Here is a 23,478-nt window from a genome sequence, read left to right as displayed (position 1 = left end):
GCTCCCCTCGCACCCGCGCTAGCAGCTCGTGAGTAGCTTTGCAAACTGTCTTCCCTTTGGCTCCATTTTTTTGTTTATTTGTTTTCTTTCAAGAGCTCCTTTTCTCCCCTGCCACCCCACCCTCTTCACCGTGGACTTGGGTGCAGACCTTAAGCAGTTGGGAGTCTTAGAAATGAGGCGGTGCTCTTGGGGGGACAACGGGGTAGTGTCCTACATCCGTGGAGTGAGTCCGCGGAGTGCGTTTACCTTTGGGGTCGGACTCCTGATGCCCATCTGTGACACTCGTGTGTGTGTGTGTGTGTGTGTGTGTGTGTGTGTGTGTGTGTGCTCCGTGGGCAGCCCTGGTAGGACTGGAGACTGGCTGCTGACCGCCTAATTAACTCTTTGAATCGTGTTTATTTTTGCTGAGTGACAAAGGCTGGGGACCCGGCTTTTGCCTAGGAGGACCCTTTTGCTGGTGACTGACACCATGTAGCATTAAAATGTGAACTTTGTCTTACATCGGCATTCCTAAGAAAGGACCTGCCCAAGGGACTTAAGGAACTTGTTTTAAATCCCAGAAGTGCTTGCTCGATTGCTGTAGTCGGGTTGGAAAGATTAAGAATTTTAGAAAAGGGGGCAAAATGAACGGGTTAAAATCTTGGAGCCCCAGTTAACATAGCGGTTTTCATAGCATAGAGCTGACTGTGTTATTTGTTTCCTTCTTAATTCTTAGCCTGGAATTCAGGTCCGCAGCCCCTTTCAGCAGGGAGCTGTTTGAGTCTAAGGGAAATTTTAGCTGGTTTAAAAGCACTTGAAGAATCTGACTGAATGTTATCTCCACCCTATTACCCCACCACCTTTTCCTTTTTCTTTTAACTTGTGTTTGGAAGGAAGCTAGTCTCTCTGTGAAAGGAGAAGAGGAAAAACAAGCTTCCAGACACATGGAAAGACTTAAAAATTATGGAGGGGCGACTTCATGAATAATAAATGTTGCTATTGCTCTATAAAGTGATTTAATGAAAAAATTTCTGGCCCTAATCAGGCAAAGCAGGGGAACAGAGGAGAAGGAGTTAAGACGTAACTCATACAGAAGTAATTAATGGCAAAACAAGGCGGCAACAAAAACTCCTTCAAGATTTCTGAGGGGCCCCTGGAATGGCTTTTATGGGAAATAGAATTGATCTTTCTTTTTTATTTATCGTCATCATCATTATTATTATAATTTTTAAATAGGGTCTTCTTATGTAATTCAGGCTGGCCTTGAACTCGAGGCGGTCCTCCTGCCTCAGCCTCCTAAGGGCTGAAATTATAGACATTCCCTTCCATGCCTGGCTTATCTTTCTTAAAATATTAAGGTTAGTGGCCTGCACCCCCCGCCCCCAGCATCTACTGGTTTCTGGAGAAGGAGGAACTAGTCAAGGGTGGAGTTGAACATCACCACTACCAAATGGCTGGACACCTGTGAGTCCCTCTTCCTCTTGATTAGGCTGCCTTGCCCTGGGCCAGGTGCCCCACCCACCCCAGTTTTCTTCTTCCCTGCTGAAAGCAGATAGTCCTGAAGGGCACTGTAGGCGGGTTTATTGCCTCGGAATTTCAGGAGTGTTTGAGATTTGAACTCTCTTTGAAAAAACGATCTTTTGGGTGGAGTGAAGGGTATCTGGAAGAAACAGTGCCACGCTCAATGCAGCCTGGAGAGCACAGTGTATCAATTCACTCAGAGAAAGTGAGAAGGAAGCCTAGTGGTCTTTCCAGTGAGCATTTCAAGGATAGACTCCTGGATTTTTCATCGGCTTTTGCCTATCGGTTTCTGCTTCAGGTCACCTGGATTCTTCTCCTTGTGAATCATTTCCCTCTTCTCTTCTTTCTCTGAGACCTCTCCCTTCTTACACAATGACTACCCTAGACACTAGTAAACTGCACCCTCTTATATTTCATCATATGACCGGAAGTAGATGGCAGAGGAATTCTTCCAATTGTGCATTCTATCACACAAGCACTTGCTATTCCGGTAACTTTTGACACAACACAGGTGACTTTCACCTGAGGATGTAATTGAGAGAAGGAGGGCATAACATTTGTTAAAAGCCTTGCCTGATTTGTGAACAGCATCCATACTTTCATACTATTAAACACTATTCATACCAAACCCATACTTATTCTGTTAGAGATTTTATAAGCTTCTACATTAAACTAAAACTCTGAATTCCTGTGCATTAGGCCTACTTGTTGTCTTCCTCCAAAGGTTTAGTAGATTTCAGTTGCACTGTTGAACTTGAAGGATATTGGCCTGAGGATAGTAAAAGGACTTTTGGAAGCTGCTGACCAGTGGGTGACGGTGATATTTATTGGCCTGACCAGTCTTGCCTTAATTATCTGAAAATTGAGAGAACAGGAAAACATGCTTTGCCCAGTGGCCTGTGGCCAGTAGGAAGCTTTGTGAAGATTTGAGCTTGGGTTGGGATATGAATTACACGGCTGCATTTCTTAACTCTCTTCATATGTCCATAAGCCTAAGTTTTCTGCTATCAATTCTTTGACTTGAATGGCTTTGAAGGAAGGCCCACGTGTTTCTTTTCCTCCTTATTTCAACTTGGAGATTTAATTCACTACTTTTCTTAAAGACAAAGCTAAGGAGCTGAACTACATGGGAGGGCTACTGAAGACTGAGCTCTCTGGGGGTTTCAGTTGCCCTGAAGCTCCCCAGAACTCAAGTAACCGTCTTTGGAAGGTTTGCAAGGTAACTGGCCTGGGAGGCTTGGGTAACTGGTGGAACACATCAGGGTTCCTAGCTGTCAGACAGAGCCGGGATAGGGGCCTAGATTGGCAATACAAAATACCTGAATAACAGGATGCGGTATTTTAAAATTCTCTCTGGCACGGCGGTGTAATTCTAAAGTTGAAATGGAGCCGCTGAATTGCACAGAGACTGCCTCAGTCATACCTAGTGTTAACAGCTTTCACATCCGATGTGTATGTTTAAAGGAAGCCTAGGTGATGATAAGGTATACTGATGGATTAATCACAGGAGTCAGAAGGAAAGCAGGCTATCATATCCCTTCTTGGAGCTAAAAAAAAAAACAAAACCCAAAACAGCCAAATTCCTGATATGGGAACAAAGGATGTGGAGAGTAGATACAAGGGGCTACTAGCCTCTCTTCTAAAAGCTGACTTCCGTTTAGGTGGGAAGAGATTGAAAACTTGAGTTCTGAGGTCTTAATCCTTAGGTCCAAATCACGTCTACATGGATTGCTGCTGAAATGACCCTGGGCACACTGCATAGCCTCTCTGTGAAGCGTTCTTATCTGGGGAAGAGCAGTAGTACCTGCCCTGAGGTACTTTATTTCTTCTTATTTAGAAACATTTGTGTGTTTCTGCCCCCTTGAATCATTAAATTATGTATCTTTTTAAAAACTGAATGCAAATGGAGAATTTTTTCTCATCAAAATTGATTACCACCCACCTACTTGAAAAATGTTAATCATTCAAGCACTTAATATTAACAAAGCTGAGATATTTGCTTGTTTTCACGCTAGAACAGCCTGGGAGTTACTCAGTGTTCTGGACCTGGCTGCCTGCTGTTTGGTTTGGTCAAAATGACCTCTGGTCACATTTAAGTCTTCTGCACACTCTCTGGGACTCCCTACGGAGAAGGAGCAATCCTCTCTCCTGAAGTCAGCACTCTAGTTGAGAAAGCAGAACAGGAGGGACCACCCGGGCCACACTGAGAGACTAGCTTAGAAACACAAACTCTTCCCAGTGCACGCAGGACTGTCCTTGCACTCAGAGCTGGGCAGCTCGCCATGACTACTCCCCTTCCTGCATCCTTCTGCCCTGGAAGGAAGCCTGCCTCTCCAGGGTGAGCAAAATCTCAACAGATTGCTTCCTGGTCTAAAAATGGATGTTACTAAGTGAAGTACAACCTCCTCTCTACTTAACATCCCCCTGTCTCCATCCCTCAAGCTTACTTTAATCCCAGTACTTAACCTTCTACTCTTTGCTAGCTCTTCCTTCATGTAGATAGCAAAATATGAGGGCTTATAAAATTTCATAACATAAAAGTTATTGCCTCAATTTATCAGGCTGGCAATTTTTCTGTACTGTCATAACTTATAAAGCTAGCTAGAGGCAAGTGACCTTTAGCTGACATAAGCTGGTGAGCATTCGGAGTAAACGCAGCAGGCTAGAGACTGCTAAACTGTAGAGAAGTTACTAGGAAGAAGTATGTCTGACAGCTATCTCTTATATTTTTCAGGTAACCACAAAGCAAAGAGACAGGGATAAAAATAGGCAGTAAAACTTGTAGAAAGTTGGATTTAAAATGTTGTTCAGTGGTTGGGGATGTAGCTCAATGGCAGAGCACTTGCCTAGCATGCATAAGGCCCTGAGTTGGGTCCTCAGCACTGCAAAACCAATCAATGAATCACTGAATCAATCAGTTTCTTTAACCTGGGAGAAAAGCAGATGACAGATATATGGATTAATGTTTTCTTTTGGTAAAAGGCTACTCAATTCTCTTGCAATATGATGTAAAGTGTTATTCCAAAATAGTCTTAGATTCTTAGATTCTTATGTGACAGATAAAATGTTCACAAGCAAATGAACTTAAGTCCCTCAAGACAGGACACTTCCAGTCGGTGTGTATTTCAGTTCGAGAGCACTCTTCTAAGACAGTGCTTTTCAGAGTGTGGTCTCCATTCCCAGCTCCGCTGAACCAAACTCCAGCGAGAGGGTCAAACTATTCTCCCTGGAATCTAAGCGTAACTTTTTAAGTTGTTTTATGATTCAGTTTTTCAATGGAAAGAATAACGAAGTGTTTTAATCCCTGCAGTCACAGAAATAATAAAGCAACTGCCTTTAAATACATTTCAGTTTAATGGAATCCTAGGATGCAGAAAGATGAACCAGCACAGATTTGGGACATTCTTCCACCCAAGTAGGGCTTTCTTGATCCTAGGAAAACCAGTATACTCTTTTTTTCATCTTATCACCTCACTTCTAAATCCTCTCTCCTCTGCTGGGGTTTTTAGGTACAATTAATTTATCAGGAGTCTGTCCTAGCTTGTATTTATTTTTAATCCTACCTTCTTTTTAAAAAGACTCCAATAAACTTGATCATTATCCTCAAGCCAGATGGTTTTCTCCAACCCATAAAATATTTTGTGGTGTTTTTCATGCCATGTCCAGAAGTGAGGATAAAGGCCTTTCTGTAGATGAATGGGCTGCACTTAGTTTTTATGGAGTTTTATGTCTTTGGAAGCACTACACCATTCTGCCATGTGACCTTCACTTCAAATGACTTGCTATGGGAAAGATAGTTACAGTCTTTGCTCCAGTCTGATCAGTAGCTATCAGGTTGGCCAAGATCATATCCCTTAAGTGTAGAGCCAGGATTCAAGCATGAATCCACCAGATTCGAATCTTGGTGTTTATCTGAATATTTAGTAAGCATGTAGATGTGAAGTATGGTGCTGGGTCGGCAGTAGAAAAGTGAGTAGAAATAAAAAAGAAAGTCTTCAGGTAAGCCAGAGTGTGCAGAATCTAGAGCTAACCAGACTTGCACTCTAATGGCAGCTCTGGCATTTCTCAGACTTGCTACTCAGCACCCTTGACCTTTAGCTGCTACACCTGCCTTGCACAACAGCCCTAAGCAGGACTGGTGTTATGCAGAGTGATATTCAGCAGAGATCACACCTCCGAATGAAAAGCACAAGGGTGTGATCCAGAAGTTGCACATTGGAACTGTGGCTAGGAGAAGACAGCATTGCTTCGTGGTTAAGAGCTTGGCTTCTGAACAACAAATGATTGTGTCTTCAAGCCAGCTTCAAACCAGAAGACAAGATATACAGCATCTGAGTCATTCTCTGCGCTAGTCAAACGATTGCCTCAATGTCAAAATGAAAGGAAAAGCAAACTTTCCTCAGAACAGCTCCGCAGGAGCTACATTTCTCCCCGCAATAACTTAAATAAGCTGATATTTAGAAGATGCTCTTATTCTTGTTGTTAGTTACTAGAATAAAAATCAGACCAACTTTTCTTTATATATTGAAATGATGAGATGAGTCTACAGAGGGATGTGACCGTGCTTCCTAAGCCAGTAGAGATGTACAAGGTACTGCATTAAGCTGTAGAACAGTTGAGTCCTTTTCAGGGCTAGCATTAATGTTTCCCCAAGTACTGGCAAGTGAAGAGTAATCTTTTTCTTGAGTCCAGTGGACACAGCTGCCCTCCCTGTTCTGAATACTTCATCCAGTGACCTTGCTTATTTTTCATATTTCAAGCATCCTATTAAGAGACCATGACTGGTTCTAATATTCCATAGGATGTAATTCAGATGCTAATGCACTTTTAGATATCCCTTAACAGAATGAGGAGAAGTAGAAATAAGGAGATACCAGAGCAGATATAAAGCATAAATAATTATATGTGAGTAGAAATAAGCCAAGTGTGTTTGGATGTAGTTCCGAGAGTTGGCACGGTTGTAGGAAGAAGACTGAACTAGCTTGGCTTTGGGGTGCAATGTTAATGTGTTATAGAAGAGTGTCATCCTCAAGGCTAGATCAGAAGTCGCAATGCCTGTGCATGTCAGGTGCTCAAATATCTGTGCTTTCAAGGAAAGTCTCAGTTGTGCTTTAACTATATCAGCACTGGGGTTTAATGGTACCATTGTCATAAATTTTATTTTTTGGTTGTCCCCTCTTGCCCTCTAAAATTAAGTAAAAATGCAACCCCATTTTTTGCTTATTGGTCAGTTGGGGGTTGTTGTTTGTTTTGTTTTATTTTTTGAGACAAGGTCGCATTCTGTAGTTCAGGCTGGCCTTGAATTCATTTGTATCTTTCTTGCCTCCTGAGTGCTGGGATACAGGCGTGTGCCCCTGTGCTCAGCCTAATTCCATTTTTGAAGTAGAAAACAAATGTAATGCTGATAGAGCAAGTCTGCCTTCGATAGTCAGTTGATAATAAGGAGGTTCCATGTTGATTTCTGCCTAGGCCATTTCAACCGTAGGTAAGGCTCCTTAGAGAACGTACATATATCTTGAATTGAAATAATAACTAATGTGCAAGTAGCCTTCTGAAGAATATCTTGAAGCAGAACTGCTTGTTTAACTGCTTGATGACTTGTTGAAGGGGGTGCTATCTAGCTAGCAGTCTACCATCCCTGGTGACTAAAAATTGGTTGTATTGGAAATTGTATGCAGATATTTACCTTACACCAGCTAGGGGACAACACATGCCAGTTACTGCCTACAAGAAAGCTAAACCAAAGGACACCTACTCAACTGACATATGATTTTTACCGTAAGTAAGTGGCACAGATTACATGGGTCCAGAGGAAAATAAATCACTAAATGTAATAATGAAGATGGCCCTTAAGGGGAAACAGTAGGAGTCAGGTGAGCAGGGTAGGGTGACAAAATGCACAGTAGGAGAAAGTGCATAAGAGCCACACAGCTGTAGGATATGCCAGGGAGGGCTGGCTTGGCTGTGACCAAGAGGACACAGGTGGAGGACAGAAAAGCTTGATATCATTTGGAAAAAAGAGAAGAATCCTAAGGTTAAATTCAGACTAGGCAATTAAGTGATTTAGCAAGACATTGTCTAAAATAAGGGGTTCAATTCCCAGTAGTGCCCCTGAAAATTAGCAAAATAATGAAAATGTTTGCCTAATTTAGTATTAAGGAATGAAAGAGAAATGTGCTTTACTTTTATTTTTTATTTTTTGAGACAGGCTGGCCTTGAACTCACTATGTAGCATAGGCTAGCCTCAGATTCGCAGTAATCTGCCTCAGCCTCTGCCCAGCAGAAAATATGTACTACCTTTAATGTTTTAAAATGCACTGCTCTTTACCAATAATGTAGAGCTTAGAAAAGCAGGGCAAATAATTCCCTGATCTCAAAAGTTTTATTGAGTTGAGTGAAGTGTTCCACACGATCAGAAGACAACATGGTCCTTGTGGGTAAATGGTAGATAGCTGGTAAAAGGCCCTTGGAGACCATACAGTTGAAGTGGACTTTGAAGGCGGTTAATGGGGGCAGTCAGTATCACAGGCTAGAGTTTCCACGTCTCTGTTCAGAGGAAGTGGTCAGCGTCCTAGAGAGCAGGGAGTCATGTGTGTGTGTGAGGTGTATATGTGTATATCCTGCAGCCTGGAAGGCTTTCAATCTCAGTGCAAGTATGAATGCAGAAACTGAATCCTGATGCCTGATTAACAAAATCAGGAAGGATAGGAGGGCGGTAGGGCACATGTGCAAAAATCATTCATAAAGGAAGCTCGAGCACAACTAGAACCTTTTATGCTTAGTATTCTCACTGAAACTTTTTGAGAGTATGGAAGGAAGAATTAATTCATTTTATTTTTTTTTGGGGGGGGTGCCAGGGATCAAACTGGGGACCTTGCACTTGTGAGACAGGCAGCAGAACCATTGAGTTAAATCCTCAGCCCTGATTCCATATATTTTAATATATGACAATGTATCTATGGTACATGTGTAGAAAAGATAACACGAGTCAGCTAATCACAAAGGACAATATAAATATTACAAGGTGGTGTAACTTTTAGGGGAAAGAGAATTGGGAGTAGTTAGGAATCCTGGTTTGGGAGAGAGGTCGGAACTCAGAAAAGAAAGTCAGGATCTGGGTGTGGTGCTCCATTGTCTCTAATCTCAGTACTTCGGGAAACTGAGGCAGAAGAACTTCAAATTTAAGTCCTGCTTGGAAAATGTAGTAAGATTCCACCTCAGGATTTATGAAAATCAAAAGGGATGGGGATATAGCTCAGTGCAAGGGCCCTAGGTTCAATCCCCAGTACCATTAAAAACAGAATGTAGGAAGGAAGAAAATAAAGGGAAATTATGAAAAATAGAGGGTCAAGATTTGCCAGATTCAGGGGACATGTGAACAATCCAGGATTAAATCTTGACTTCATGCAATACTATAGACTATTACAGATCTTTTAGGCATATCGATGCCCAAAATAAATTCTGTAAGTCTCTTTCCAGTTAGTGTATAGTGATGCAAACATTCAGCTTTCTTTTTCTTTCTGTACTTTTATTTATCTTTCTTTTTGCAGCTCTAGGAAATGAGCGTGGGGTCTCACACTTTCTAAGCAAATGAGCTACCACTGAGCTATGCCCTCAGCCCCCATCACTCGTCTTTCTACTCAAAACTCTTTCATAGAAATAACAGACTTTAAACTCTGTTTTTAGAATCTGGATTCTTAGGTGCCATGCAGCCAGGATTTGCAGGGTTCGCTGCTGCCGTTTAGGGATGGGGAAGGCTGACATGGCAGAGCGCTACCTAGTGTTCCCCTCACTAATGCTCTTACACCGAGGAAGTGCTTTTCAACCAAAGCCAGCCGTGGGGCTCCTGGTTCTATTTTCATAACGAATCTGAAGTTCAGAAGTTCAACCTAACTTGGTCTGAAAGTGACTCCTGTGGGTTCTTAGAGAATCTAGCAAATGACTGTGCATGAAACGTGTCTGGTTTTAGCGCATGGACAGGCGCAACGATCCTGAGTTGTTTGCACTTCTGCAGCAGCAAATTCAACCCTAAGTGAGCGTAGGGTTCCTCCTGCTGTTTATGAAGACAGTGTGGATTCTGAAATTTAGGTTATTGCTTGACTGATTGCAATACTGGGACTGAACCCAGTAACTCCAATTCAACATAAGAACTCTACCCCAAGCTACATCCCCAGCCCCTTTTTTGAAATGTTTATTTTGAGACAGTGTTGCACTGTTGCCCAGACTGGCCTTGAATTTGGGAACTCTTGCCTCAGTTACCACCCCTCCTCCCACCTCACCTCATAGCTGGGATTATAGGCAGTGCCACCAAGCTTTGGATTTTAAGGTAAATTTACAGGAAATGTCATTGCTGCTCCTTAATTGCCTTATATGTTACACAGATCTTCCCTTCCCCTGGCACGGTCATAAAGATACTCCTCTGGAGGGGAATGTGGGAACAGGAGCCTCGCAAATATTAAATATAAATAGCCTCTATTTAGTATAGATCACGATTTTAAGACTATTGAAGAGAATAATTAGCTCTTAGAACAAAATTAATGTGTTTTCATGGTTGATATCAGTAAGAAATAATTTTTTTTTTTGGGGGGGAGGCAGGGTCTCATTTTGTAGTTGAGGCTGGCCCTGAACTCACTATGTAGCCCAGGCTGGCCTCAAACTCAGTGATCCTCCTGCCTCTGTCTCAAGAAAGAAATTTTTGAAAATTTTATTTTATTTTTGAGACAGGCTCTCACTGTGTAATCTGGGATGCCCTTGAACTCACAGTAATCCTCCTGCCTCAGCCTCCTGAATGCTGGGATTACAGATGCATGGCACCAAGGCTGGCTAGCAACTTGTTTAGAATTCCTTGATGTAATATTAATTTTTTTTTCTCTTACAAAACATTATTGATAGCAATGAACCTTCTATATCCTCAGCAGAAATACTTCCCCCAAAACACTACACAACAGTTGCCACCACTGCTTGCTTCTTCTTTCTTCCCTGTCTGTCCTACACACCCTCAGAACAGAGACCATGCCTACTTTGTCCCTGTATACACAGCATCATAGAGCATTTAGGCACATAGCAAGTGTTCCGTCACCAGTAACCACATGACCAGGTAGCTGAGCAGCTCAAGCCACTTTCATGTACATCACTCATTTAAACTTCTTATATAGCGAGCAAAAGGAGAAACTTCAGTCTGCTTTATCTGTTGACAGAACTAAAATAGTTCTAACTCCCATTCCTTTATTAACTTTCAGTCTATTTATAATGAGAAGTAACCATATGTTCTTCTAGTTTATGTCTGCTCAGGGTCTGAGAAAGGAAGACAAGCTGTTACTGAAGTTCTCCAGGTGGCGTAGTTTTTCTAAATCGTTGACTTACTTTGGACCAGCGGAGTACTCCTCCTTTTGCCTACGTCCTTCTGATTTGGTGGATGCAATCACTGGCTAATAACAATGGCAGTGAATAACTTTCAGCTTGATATTTCATCCACAGACAACTTTTTACTCTTTCTGTTTCTGCTTTTAAAAGTGCCTAGCAGGGGCCAGGGATGTAGCTCAGTGGCACTGTGCCCACCCGGCAAGTGCAAGGTCCTGAGTTCGATTCCCAGTACCAAAAAAAAAAAAGAACTCACTAAAAGTGCCTACCAAACGGTTTATTAAATACTAATGAAAATTGAGAAAATAGATGAAACTCTTGGCTCAGGACTAAATAACTGATCACTTTAACTTACCATAATTTATGCCCAGAATGTGCAGCTATATGTTATAATTTTCCTGTGATATCTTTAAGCTTTTTCAAAACACTGACATTCATTTGCAGTCCACTAGCATCTGCACAGGCCTGAGTGTGGCCAAGAATCTCAGGCTGAAAACCAGCCATAGGCCAGACCCTCATCGACTTCAAAATCCTAGCTTCAAAGAGCTCTCTAAAAATCTAGTTGTCATTTAATGCCAGCCTTACTGTAGTATTTTTAATTTATCGAGCTTTTCCCAACAGCTTTGGATAGGTATCAGCCAGCCATGTCTGACATGATGCTGTGGAAGGCTATGGGCAGCATCTCTGTGCTTTCAGAGTTTTTTGAAGTAGTTTTTAGTTTCTCTTAGCTTTATTTGAATGTGATTAAAGACTAGAATCTAGACTACAGATTTATTATTTATTTATGTTTTGTGGTGCAAGCAATCAAACTCCTGGGCCTCATGAAGGCTAGGCGAGCTATCACTGAGCTACTCCCAGCCCTACCTATATCTTCCACATTGCTATCTGACAAATTAGCACATCGCTAAGGAATTTAATTTTAAAAATAAAAAAGGCACCCTACTATCACTTCCTGTAACTGTATAAAAGTAGAAAGCCATCACCCTTCTTAAGTAGCATTTTCTTGGCAGGGTCTTCCTCATAACCTTACCATGGTTATGAAAAATGTATATATCAAGGGGAAAATGCTATCTATATTCTGCTTCACACAAGAAATCATAAGGATTTGACTGTTTTAGTGAATGGCTGCCTTTAAGTTGAAAATATTTCAATTACAAAAACTTTTAGGAAGCTGACATTAGGGAAGTCCTTTTTAAAAATTAAGTTGATCTTATAATGAAGGTTGTAAGACAACATAAATAGCCTTTGAATTTATTAAAAGCCATCGTGAGGACACTTTGTTTATTTGAAATTTAAGGGTCACTGAGCATCACAGCTTGTCGAGAAAGGTCAGCCTTGAATCTTTGAGATTGTTAGACCTTAACCTTTCAGTAAAAAGCCTTTGTTTCTAGAAGATTTGCCAAGTATTTAAATAAAAGAAACTGGCAGCATTGAATCACTCCAAGTGGCAAGTCCATGCAACTATCATACTACAAATCTCCCTGACCCTTTGATCCTTCCTGTACTAAGATTCCTCCCTGTACCCGCTAACCTCCGCGCCATTCCTCAAAACTTCAAAGTCTCCCCAGTACTGGAGACTTGAATAGCATAACCCTCCGTCCAGCTTGCCCCATCCTTTAAGCTTGCCCTGGCACAGCCCAGCACCAGTCCTAGGTCCTTGCCAAGCTGCATTCCTATGAATCACTCTTCCCCAAATGGATTCTCTAGCTACTAATATTCCACCTGTCTTAGAAGAATTAGTTTGCTTGTTCTGCTTTAATCGATCCAAGGCAAAAAGGTTAAAGCACAGGCCTTAAGATGTGCGTGACTTTCAGAGAGTTGCTGAACTCCTGGGTTTCTGCTTCTTCTCTGGTCAAATAAAAATGGAACTGTATTGGACCGGGGATTTAGCTCAGTGGTTCTGGCCCCTGCCTTGCAAGCACAAGGTCCCGAGTTCGATCCCCTGTACCAAAAAAAAAAATAATAATAATAATAATGGAACTGTATTATCTTCCCACAGAGAATTAGATGAGAGCCTTAACATCACAACTGGTATAAAGTAAACATTAACAAGCTTAACTTTTTTTGGGGGGGTACCAGGGATCGAACTCCAGTCCTTGTGCTTGCAAGGCAGGCGGTGGAACCACTGAGCTAAATCCCCAGCAACAAGCTTAACTTTTCAAAATCTATTTCTTTTGTGTTCCTAAGGAAACTGCTCAGCCGTCACCAGTGCTGCTGTCCCAAATAACCTTACTCTGTTCTTTTTCTCCCAAAAGCATTCACCATCTGTAAGCCTGTAATGCATTTCCTTCTTTCTCCCTGCTAGACTGTAAGTCCCAAAAATCTTGCTTATGGATGTAACCCAAGCTTCAGAAGAATGCCTGGCACAATGTAGGAATGCAGACTCATTATATGAATTAACTTGCTTGTACAGAATGCTGGCATTCAGGGGGAAACTTTATTTCCAGACTAAATTGTAATGACTTTGACCAGGGATCAGTCCCTAAACCTTATGTACTCTGAACAGACAAAAAAAAAAAGACTATATGAAGAACTTTGTAATTTTTGAGAACCACAGCCTCAGAAAAAAATCTAAACTAGCTACATCTTGTTATTTGCATGGTCAGACTGTCAAGGCACAGTGTGAGAGAAAACCTAAGGCTTCAGAGTTAAAAGGTATGCCATTTGTCCCCCATCCCTTTTTGAGACAGGGTCTGTCTTTGTAGTTCAGGCTGGCTCTGAACTCACTATGTAGGCCAGGTGATCCTCCTGCCACAGCCTCCCCAGTGCTGGGATTACAGGAGTATGGCACCACACCCAGTGTATTATTTTTTTCCCCTTCTAAAGGAATTCCTGAAAAATGGAATTTAAGATAGGCTCTCATCACTGGAGAGACTAGGGCTGAGAAAGAAACTTAATACTTACCCATGTCTGATAATTAGCCCTAAAAGTAGATCTTTGCTTGTTTTTGAGAGAGCAAGCAAACCTTTTCATGTTGATTCTTTCATGGTTCTCCTTGGAACTGTTTACAGATCTCTATAGTATGTTAGTTAAGGATGACATTGCTAGTGAAAAACCATTGCAACCTATAAATATTCTTAATTTCAAATTTTGCTGCACTATAATGTTTCTAAGGGATGTGTAAGAGCTTGATCACTACTTCTTGAGGGTTTGTCTTAACCTTCTTGTTTATAATATGGAGTCTTTTTAATAAAGATTGGATTAGGAACTTAATAGTGGCTTTCAAAGAAGACTTGTCTTTTGCATAGGACTATAGAGTTCATCTAAGGATACAAATGATCCAATTGCATTCTTTGATGCTAAATGTGCCTACATAACAGGGGCATAAAATAGCAGATGCCACCATAGAATAAATCTGCCTAAAGCTTCAAGAAACAAGTCAAGTTACCTTTCTTTAATGGCCAAATAGAAATCTCAAAGAGGCTACAAACAGAGCTCCTATCTAAGCACTTAACATCCATCCCATGTTTTCCTTACGTTTTGAAGTGTCATTTGCTTGGCACATACAGGATCTTGCAACAGGTTATTTCACAAACGGTCCAGAGAAAAGAGGAGACTGCTTTAAAGGAACATAGGGAGGTAAATAAAACATCTCACTTAAATATACATTTTTATACTTCCCTTATAGTGACTCACTGGTGTTGATATTCCTGTGTAGTCTAACCAGAAGCTTCTTTTTGTAGTTCCGTATAAACAAAAATATTGTACAAAGAGCCGAGAAATATTGTACAAAGAGCTTCAGTTGAAGCCCAACAAAGTGGCATTGAATGAGAAACCATTCTTATTCATTTATCTTGCACTAGACCTAGGTACCAGAGGGCACCCCATGACTGGTCATCTTGAAAAGGCAGTGGAGCCTGGTGAGAACAGTGTGCACTAAGAAGGCCTGGGAAAGGATGAAGTCTTCTCCTGTCTGCTTGCTCTGAGAAGGCATCTCAGTGGCAAGTCAGATTTTTACACTCATCTTTTGCCCAAAAGTCAACACTTGGCCATTAAGTGATTTGGATGAATATGAGTGTCAGACAGGTTTATACCAAGCAACTTAAGAGAAAGAATGATTTTTTGCCAATACTATGACAATAGCTCATAGGCTATACCTGCCTCACCACATGGTTTTGCTGTATAAAACATCTTCGAAAAGTGGAGTGGCCCACTTGCCTGTCCTTCTTCTGTCTCTCTTAGACAGAAGCTTTCTTTCTCTCCATAAATCTTTCCTACTCTTAAAAAAACATAAATAAATAACTCATTGGCTACCTGTATTAGATTCACTCTAAAACACTGCCGCTGGAGATGATTTTTGAATAAAAAATTTTAAAAGACACAGACATAGGTCATGCAAATGAGTCTTTATAGTCTAGAAATGCAGAAACATAAATTCTCTTAGTGTATGAATTTTTCTTTTCAAATAATTTACGGCTTTTGGAAGCAGCAATTTATTTGATGCCATATGATTTGATGATTTGTTTGGTTAGCACATGGTCTTATAAAATATCCAAAGTGAATTACCAGCCTAGCAATGTAAGGTTCACAAGAGACATCATAGTGCCAGGGTCATACTTCATATTAATATAAGGTTAATACATTAATCACATCAATCTCATAGACTGATGTCTAGATCAAAAGGAAAAAATACTATGTTGGGCAGTGAGGTGAAGAAATTACTATTTTTCAATGTTCCTTAAGGATACCCCTTAAAAAAAATAGAAAAACAGAAGGCAGGTGTGGTGCCTCATGTGTGTAATGCTGTGAGTTCGAGAGCAGCCTGAGGTACACAGTGAGTTCAAGGCTAGCCTGAACTACATAAAAGAAAATATAGTAAATGAAATAATATTTGAGACATGAGCCTTTGAGAATGTTGTTTAGTGATACAGTAAGGGTAGTTTTCTTGGATATCTTATTTGCATGCAGCTGGTACAAATTTTTTTCCTCCCTTTCACTAGCCCTGTAATCACTATGATGCTGGTAGGGATTACTTGACAACCAATGGAATATGTGTATGAGAAAACCTTCAGAGTCATTCACTAAATGCTGGAATAAGTTTTTTTGAAACCTGTATAGATTAAGGCAAAACTGGAGTTTTTTCCTGTGTTCTTAGATTATTGTAACCAAACAATAAAACCAGGGAGCTGTATATCCATTTCCCGGGAAATCTTAGCTCTCTGAAACACTGCCTTCCATTGTATTTGCGGAGTTCACTCAAATGACTTGTCGCAGGGGTACAGACGTCGACTTCCCGAAGGCTGTTTTAGATTAGCGGCACTGTTAAGTATTCGGGATCTCACATGATGGCTCCATCCTGAAATCTGTCACAGGGAGAGCTCTTGGAAGCCTATTTCCAGACCGTGGTGAACATCTGCCAGCTTCAGTCAGCTCGTGCTCACTCTCCAGGAGAGGCTTCAACTTTGTCTTTCCTTCTTTTCCTTTCTTTTCGATAACAGTAAGACAAGTTTCCAAGCAGATAGATCAGGCATTTCTAGACTTTTTTAAATCTTATATTCTACATTTGTAATATTGGGGTAGTAATAACATCACCTTAAGAAGCAACGTAAGTCGTGCACAGAAATATGAAATTATCTAAGGGTATCTAAGAAGTAAGCAAATGGAGCTAATATTCTTTTTTCTTCTGACCTTACTTTCTGAAAATTTCCTAACCGTGCAGGATGGTAGAACATTGGCACTGGGAAGAGAAAGGGCTGTTTATCAGTTTATCAGGTTTCTGAAATTCAACAGATAGATAGAAAGCCCTTTATTATTGTTATCAATTATTTTATTTTATTCTTAATATTTATTGAGATGGATGTCTTACTATACTACCCAGACTGGTCTTGAACTTCTGGGCTCAAGGAATCCTCCTGTCTCAGCTTCCCAATAGCTTGGACTGTAGACATGGACCATCATGTAACTCTCTTTTTCATTTTTTGTTTCTTTGTCTTTGCTTTTTTATATTTTGAGACAGGATCTTGCTATGTAGTAGTAGTAGTAGTAGTAGTAGTAGTAGTAGTAGTAGTAGTAGTAGTAGTAGTAGTACCAGGGATCAAACTTGGGTCCATGCGCTTGCAAGGCGGGCAGTGCTTTTTATTATTTTTAAATGAATAATTTTTCCTTTCTCTTACTTGAAAACAACCAAGTCTGTTATAAGAAAAATCAGTTAAAGTGATAGTTGATTTACTGAGTGCACAAGATGACAGTAAACAAGTAAATAGCCTTTTAAAAAATTATTATTAATCATTGATTTTAACAGGGCCATGAGTATTCTTGGAGATGAAACCTGATTGCCCTGTTGGCTGAAAAATCTTGCCCAACTAGAATAGATTATATCACACATGGACATGTGAGCCAATGATAAATTTCTCACGGAAGATTAATGTCAGCCCTAAGGGTCAATTGAACACCAAAACAAAGAGCATATTCTACCAAAAACGCCACCTAGATCCTAGACAGGACATAGTTTACTGATCTTGTATTAGTCTATATAAGATTTTTTTCAGGATTTTGTTCCATATGCAGAAATGTAACAAAACGAAAGTTCCACCTGTCTGTTTGTAATCACTGCATACAACCAGCTTGCCTACGCTCTGCTGAGGTTAAAGGCAGCTGGATTCTTCTTCCTTTAAACTCTTCAAAGCTCTGAAACCTGAGTTACAGAAAGGTACAGAAACCTCCAGTATTGGCTTTTGAGGATTATATAAATGTGGGGCTCTGCCTGGAAAGAGAAACCGCATCGGAATTTTATATAATTCAGCCAAGCTATTAAAGAAGTAACTAAATATCAGGCAATATTTCTTGCATTGATTTTGAAAGAGGACAAGGTTATGGTTACTTGCCAGCTTTAAAAGTGCCCTGCTGTGTTATATTATCATAAAATGATTCCACTAGTGTAGGTGGCCTTTCACTTATAGTGTAACATTTACAATATAGCTGCTGCTAAGTAACATACTTTGTTTAGCCCTTGTTACGTCACATAGACTTTCAGGGTGGCTACCATAATGGTACTGGAGTAGAAAATGGAATTTATTTAACAGTTAAGATTTTCCAAAGTTGCAGGAGAAGTCACAGAAGGATGAATGAATAGATTTCATCTACTTCAGTGGGTGAATAAATGACTGTTTCAAGCTCCATGTGCTAGATCTGCTGTTCACTGTGAGGGCTTCTTCAGGTTGATTTCACATGCGAATGAGAAGACACAACTTGAATATTCTTTGAAACAAAGTGTTAAGATTCATATATATGATTTCACTTAAGAACTAGTTGTGAACTAGGAAAAAGAAGTTCGTTTTGATAGAAGTATCAATCCTAATTTAGAAAGGATAGCCAGATAGACAATAAAATACTCACTGGTCAATTTGTATACCTGACAAAGATATGGTGAGGTGGGTTAGAAAAGGTATAAATAGTGTCCGTATGTTTACTCAGGAATCAAATAGTTCTGTGACTAAGTCTTTTTCTCACCTGACTCATTGGCTCTTTGAATGCCTTTTCCTGTAAGAATCAAGCACAATATCCATTCTACATTTAGATGCCAAGTGGAAAGTAAAACTCACGTGTTCACTGTGTTTTTGTAACTCTTTGACAGCGGTTCTCCCCTTGTCACTGTCCCAAAGGCTCTGCAATAGAAATATTCTAGGAACTTATTTATCAGTAGATTATTATCTCTTGAAAGCCCTAAAATTGTTTATATAAATTATTCATTCTTTTTAGAACACTTTCTTCCCACTGGAGTTAGGACTAGAGGGAAACAGTATGAAGTATAGTGTTCTACTTCGCTATCTAACGAGAGAAAATAAAGTTCTTCTAAATTCTAAATTTTAAATTACTGTATTCATTATGCCCATTCAAGTTACCTGTAATTGCTCTTGAAAGCCCTAAAATTGTTTATATAAATTATTCATTCTTTTTAGAACACTTTCTTCCCACTGGAGTTAGGACTAGAGGGAAACAGTATGAAGTATAGTGTTCTACTTCGCTATCTAACGAGAGAAAATAAAGTTCTTCTAAATTCTAAATTTTAAATTACTGTATTCATTATGCCCATTCAAGTTACCTGTAATTGCTTTCACTTTTAAAAATTGTTCTTCCTTGTGCTTCTTAAACTTTCTGCTTACTGTTATTTTAAAACTATAAATTTGGACTCCGGGGGAGCCCTCTGCCATTGCTACTGAGACACTGTGTCTCTAACCTTATCACAGGGCAGGGGATTTAGCTCAGTGGTTCCTCCACCTGCCTTGCAAGCACAAGGACTCAAAAAATAAAGAAAGAAAGAAATAAAATAGCCTTATCACAGCCTCCCGGTGCTGCCAAACTACTGCTGCAGCTTGGTGCCTTTTAGCCCCTAAGAAGGTGCTCAGGTGACCCAGGCAGGAGCTGGCTCTGGGTCCTGTGGGAGTGTATCAAGGTGGGGGAAGGACTTATCAGAGCTCCTTTGCATCCCCAAGGGACTTCTAGTTAAGTGGCTCTTCAGTACCACCCACCTGCCCCTGTACTCAGTACCTGAAGTGCTGAGGCATTTTCTCTTCTGGTTAGCTGACCTTGCAGCTCAGATCTTTAGACCAGACTGCTCCCCTTCTACCCTCTGGGAACTCATTCCCTAAGCAGCACCCCATCAGATACCTCAGCCATTGGCCATTTCCCAGAAAAGCTTTGGCTCAGGATACAAACTTGCTTGTCAGGTTCTTGCCATCTTTGAGCTTTCAAACCCAAAGCATATAGAGAAGGGCAGCCTTTGTTAAACCCTTTTCAACACCCCCCCATCTGAAAGCCGTATTATCCTTTCTCTCAAAATAATGGGCTTTTAATAGATTTCCTTCTGAATCACTCATAGCTCATCTGTTATGAGACTTGGCATCTGCCTAAATAGAAAGAGAAGCAAGCCAGGTATAGTGACACACACCTGTAATCCTAACACTTGGGAGGCTGAGACAGGAGCATGGTCTCGAGTTCAAGGCCAGCCCAGGCAAAGTTCCAGGTCAGCCTGAACTACATAGTGAATAACCAAAATGATCAAATGTCAATGTCAGCAACATACAGTGATGACAAAAATGTGACTTTTGAGCATCTAACTTCCTATGAGCCGAAGTTCAAATGTCATTTCCTTCTCCTTATAGAAGAGAGTCAAGAGAAAGTTAGATTCTTGTTTTTCTATTCTGTTCAGTATAAACCACTGGAGATCCCACCTGAGAAATGGTATCCAATAAAATTTTCTTCTCCCACAGTGATAGTGTGGGATAATATTATTGCTATGAGCTGGGTGTACTTTTTAATGTCATTTAATCCAACTTCAAGCTTCCTGTGTCTATACTCACAAAAATTCCACATGTTCAGAAGACCACAGGGAGGTTCCGACATTATCTTCTTTTTAGGGCTCTAGAATCATTCCTCTTTGTGTATACATCTTCTTAACTTGTGCTGGGCTCCGCCAAGAGGCTAGAACATACTATAGGAAGACTGAATTTTCTACTTTTTCTCACAAGAGTGGAGCAAAGTACAAAATCTAATATATCGTTGTGCTGAAACAAGTGAGTAAAAATAAAACTGAAAAACTGATCATTAACTTAACAGCTTTAGTTCAACTTGTGAACATTTTTCAGATACTTCCCATGAATTGATGGGTACTGCCCAGGCTAGAGAATGGGCCCCAATGGAGGCACACGATGCTCTTTCTACAGTTTAATCTGTCTTGAATACTCACGATGATGGCCCTTCCTTGAGCCTTAAAAGGAGATATTCCTAATGAAAGTTATTTTTTAAAACAAAACGGCTGGGAGGTGGGCAGGTAGGAGCGATAATAATGAGTAAAGAAAATTGAAAGTCGCTAACTTCAGAACTCAGACTTCCTATCATGCTCTGAAAAAGAAGGAAGAGGAAACACAGCAAATAGTAGTGAGTGTAATGAAATAAATCTAAATTCTTTGATCTGTGAGCTGTCTCAGACTTGACCAAAACAGCCAAATAAGTAGGGCAGTTTCACTAAGCATGACTCCTGCTACATAAGCAAACAAGATTTGGTGACACTGTATAATCCGACCGTGTAAAAATCCCTTTTCTGTTTTGGTTCAGAAAACATCTATGAAGTGCCATGTTCAATTGATTCCGCCAAGCTCTCTTCTTGTGCTTTTTCTGCTGTATTAAATAGATGTAAGGCACAATTTTTTTCTTGTGATACTGTGATCAAACCCAGGGCCTCATGTGTGACAGACAAGAACTCTCCCATACAGTCACTCCCCTGGCACAGGAGTGCACTCCTGGTTCTGTCTCCATGTAATGAGTTTAAAAATAATTTTTAAAAGTAACACATACTATATCTAGGAATAGGGCAATAGAGTCTCATTCTAGGATCTAGGTCTTTCCTGGTACCTACTCTGTCCCAACCATTAAATAAGTAGACAAATCATACACTCCTTCTTGTCTTCAGTTTCTTAATGTTTTTCTTTTAATTTATTTACTGTGGTGGAGATCAAACCCAGATCCTGCTGCATGCTGGGCAAGTGCTACAACACTGAACTATATCCCCAGCCCTTTTAATTTTTATAATGAATGACTGTGACCAAGTTATTCCTTAGATTTCTTCCAGCTAAGTAGTTGGTATTATTTCTTTAAGGGAACAAAGAGTTGTTAAAACTGTTAACCCTCGACACTTGTCAGTACATTGGAATCACCTGGGAATCTATGCTGACTACACTCAGATCTCTTCTCTCAGTGATTCTAATTTCATTAGTCTAGGTGTGACATGGACTTCAAAGTTTTAAGAGCACCTCTGTAAAAGTTCCCCGGGTGATCTTCTTTCTAAAATATCAGTGGCAATGAGGGAGAGACATGGATTTGATTTAAAAACCATTAGAAAAGTCTTCACTGGGCAGTAACTTAGAGGAGATTCTGTTCCCAAAGTCCTATTTCTATCAGAACCTACTGCTATAGGCTTTGAAACCAGAGTTGGGTGGGAAGTGGCTCTCAATTTGGCAAACCCTTTCACTTTTTCACTGGGGCTTTACTAACTACTTTCCACCCTAAGTACTACTTACGATCCATTTGCTTATTGTTCTTTCTTGTTCTAAAAGTGTTTAAACACCTGCTGTAGAAAAACAGTGTTGGGTGCCATGTAGTACTCCCCAACACACAGCCTCCAGGAAGCCCAGCTTGTAATACTGTGGAACATACAGCTCCCATGAAGCCTAGCTCTGGTTCAATGGTTGCCATTTGTTAAATACTTTCTATGCTAGGCATACGTTTCTGACAGTCAGCAAACTATATTCCCATTTTGCGCATGAAAAAATAAAAACATTCGATAAGTTCTCTTGAACCACTAAGCTATGAAATTTTGATTTCCAGGTGAGAGGAACTCTCAAACCTAAATAAACCTTTGGCTGTCGTGCTATCTCACCCAAAGTTAACTGTCTGAAGAACTCTTAAATCTGGTCTGACTTGGTTCCCGAAACAAGGACTAGCTTCTTGTTCACTCTCCACTCCAAAAGTGAAAGCAATGATACCCGATCACCATACACACATAGTTTGTGTTCAGCTCATGGACACGGCCATGTTCTGCTACTGAGGCCCCCAAAACAGTGCCAGCATTTGCAGTAACATCCTCTGAAGACTCCTTTTTAGTACACATCAGCATAGTCTCATTTCCTAGTTAAGGAGGAATCTTACTGTCTGCACAGTTTGATGTTTGCAGAATAGAACACCTTCCTAAAAGCACAGGAATTAAAGCAGTTAAGGGAGGAAATCTTTTCAGCAACAATCAAAACCAGCCTGACTTTGGGACAGCATCTCTGTGTCTCATTCTCTACAATCTGCTTTGAAGGTGGTTGTGAAGGCCATTCCCTGCCCTCTTGGACCTGAGATCTGTCTTAAAGGTTAATGTTTCACACATCCTATTCAGCACTTCAGCCAAGGCAGACATAATGTTCCAAGGACAAACAAGCACATTCTCTGTCCCGAACAAAGTACTGTGCATTCTAAGCAATGATGTTTATGTTTCTTTGTTCTCTCTCTTTCTCTCTCTCCCTCTCTCTCTTATTGGTTATAGCAATTAGTGGGTTTCATTTTGGCCAATTCCCACATGTACTTGATGTACTCATTTCCGCCCTATCAGGCCCCCTTGTGCCAGCCTCCTCCCTAGTTTCACCTTTGGGGAAATCAGGGCACATATCCATCCCCCTGTTGCTTTGTCATCAACCCTCCTTATTTCCCTCCCCAGTGTCTCTTTAATGTGGCTCACTCTTAAAACTTTTACTGACATGTTAAAGTCAATGAGATCACGAATTCTTGAAAATACAGGTTCAAATCAGTGTGTCTGAAGGAAAGAAAAATAAAAATCAGAAAAGGGGACACAAGTTATGCTCAGTTCTGAACTCCGCAGCTCATTAGGGATGGATCTTGTGTTAATAATTTAATTTCATTATTCATAAAATGGAGACATGATTTTTTCATAGGGCTTCAGTATAAACGTATACCATGCTGTCATCCCTCTGAATCTGTAGGTCTTCACTGGCAACTAATATCCTTAGATGCTTGAGTATCTTATAGAATATAATCTGTGCAATCTCATATATACTTTAAATCACTTAAGTATTCATTGTCCTTAACACAGTGTAAATGCAATGTAAGTAGCTGTTCTAAGTC

The 23,478-nt window shown here is 40.4% G+C and overlaps 1 protein-coding gene across 1 annotated transcript in view; it reads left to right on the top strand.

Annotated features, from left to right (window-relative positions):
* Positions 1-23,478, top strand: part of Dab2 (DAB adaptor protein 2) — a 50,724-nt gene continuing 27,246 nt past the window's right edge. Inside the window, exon 1 of the mRNA XM_010607765.1 lies at positions 1-28. The gene's annotated coding sequence lies outside the window, so the exon portion shown is untranslated. The remainder of the gene's footprint in view (positions 29-23,478) is intronic.

Source organism: Fukomys damarensis, unplaced genomic scaffold, assembly GCF_012274545.1.
Source record: "Fukomys damarensis isolate Sample0158 unplaced genomic scaffold, DMR_v1.0_HiC HiC_scaffold_1, whole genome shotgun sequence".
NCBI lineage: Eukaryota > Metazoa > Chordata > Mammalia > Rodentia > Bathyergidae > Fukomys > Fukomys damarensis.
This window is presented reverse-complemented; position numbering and strand designations above follow the sequence as displayed.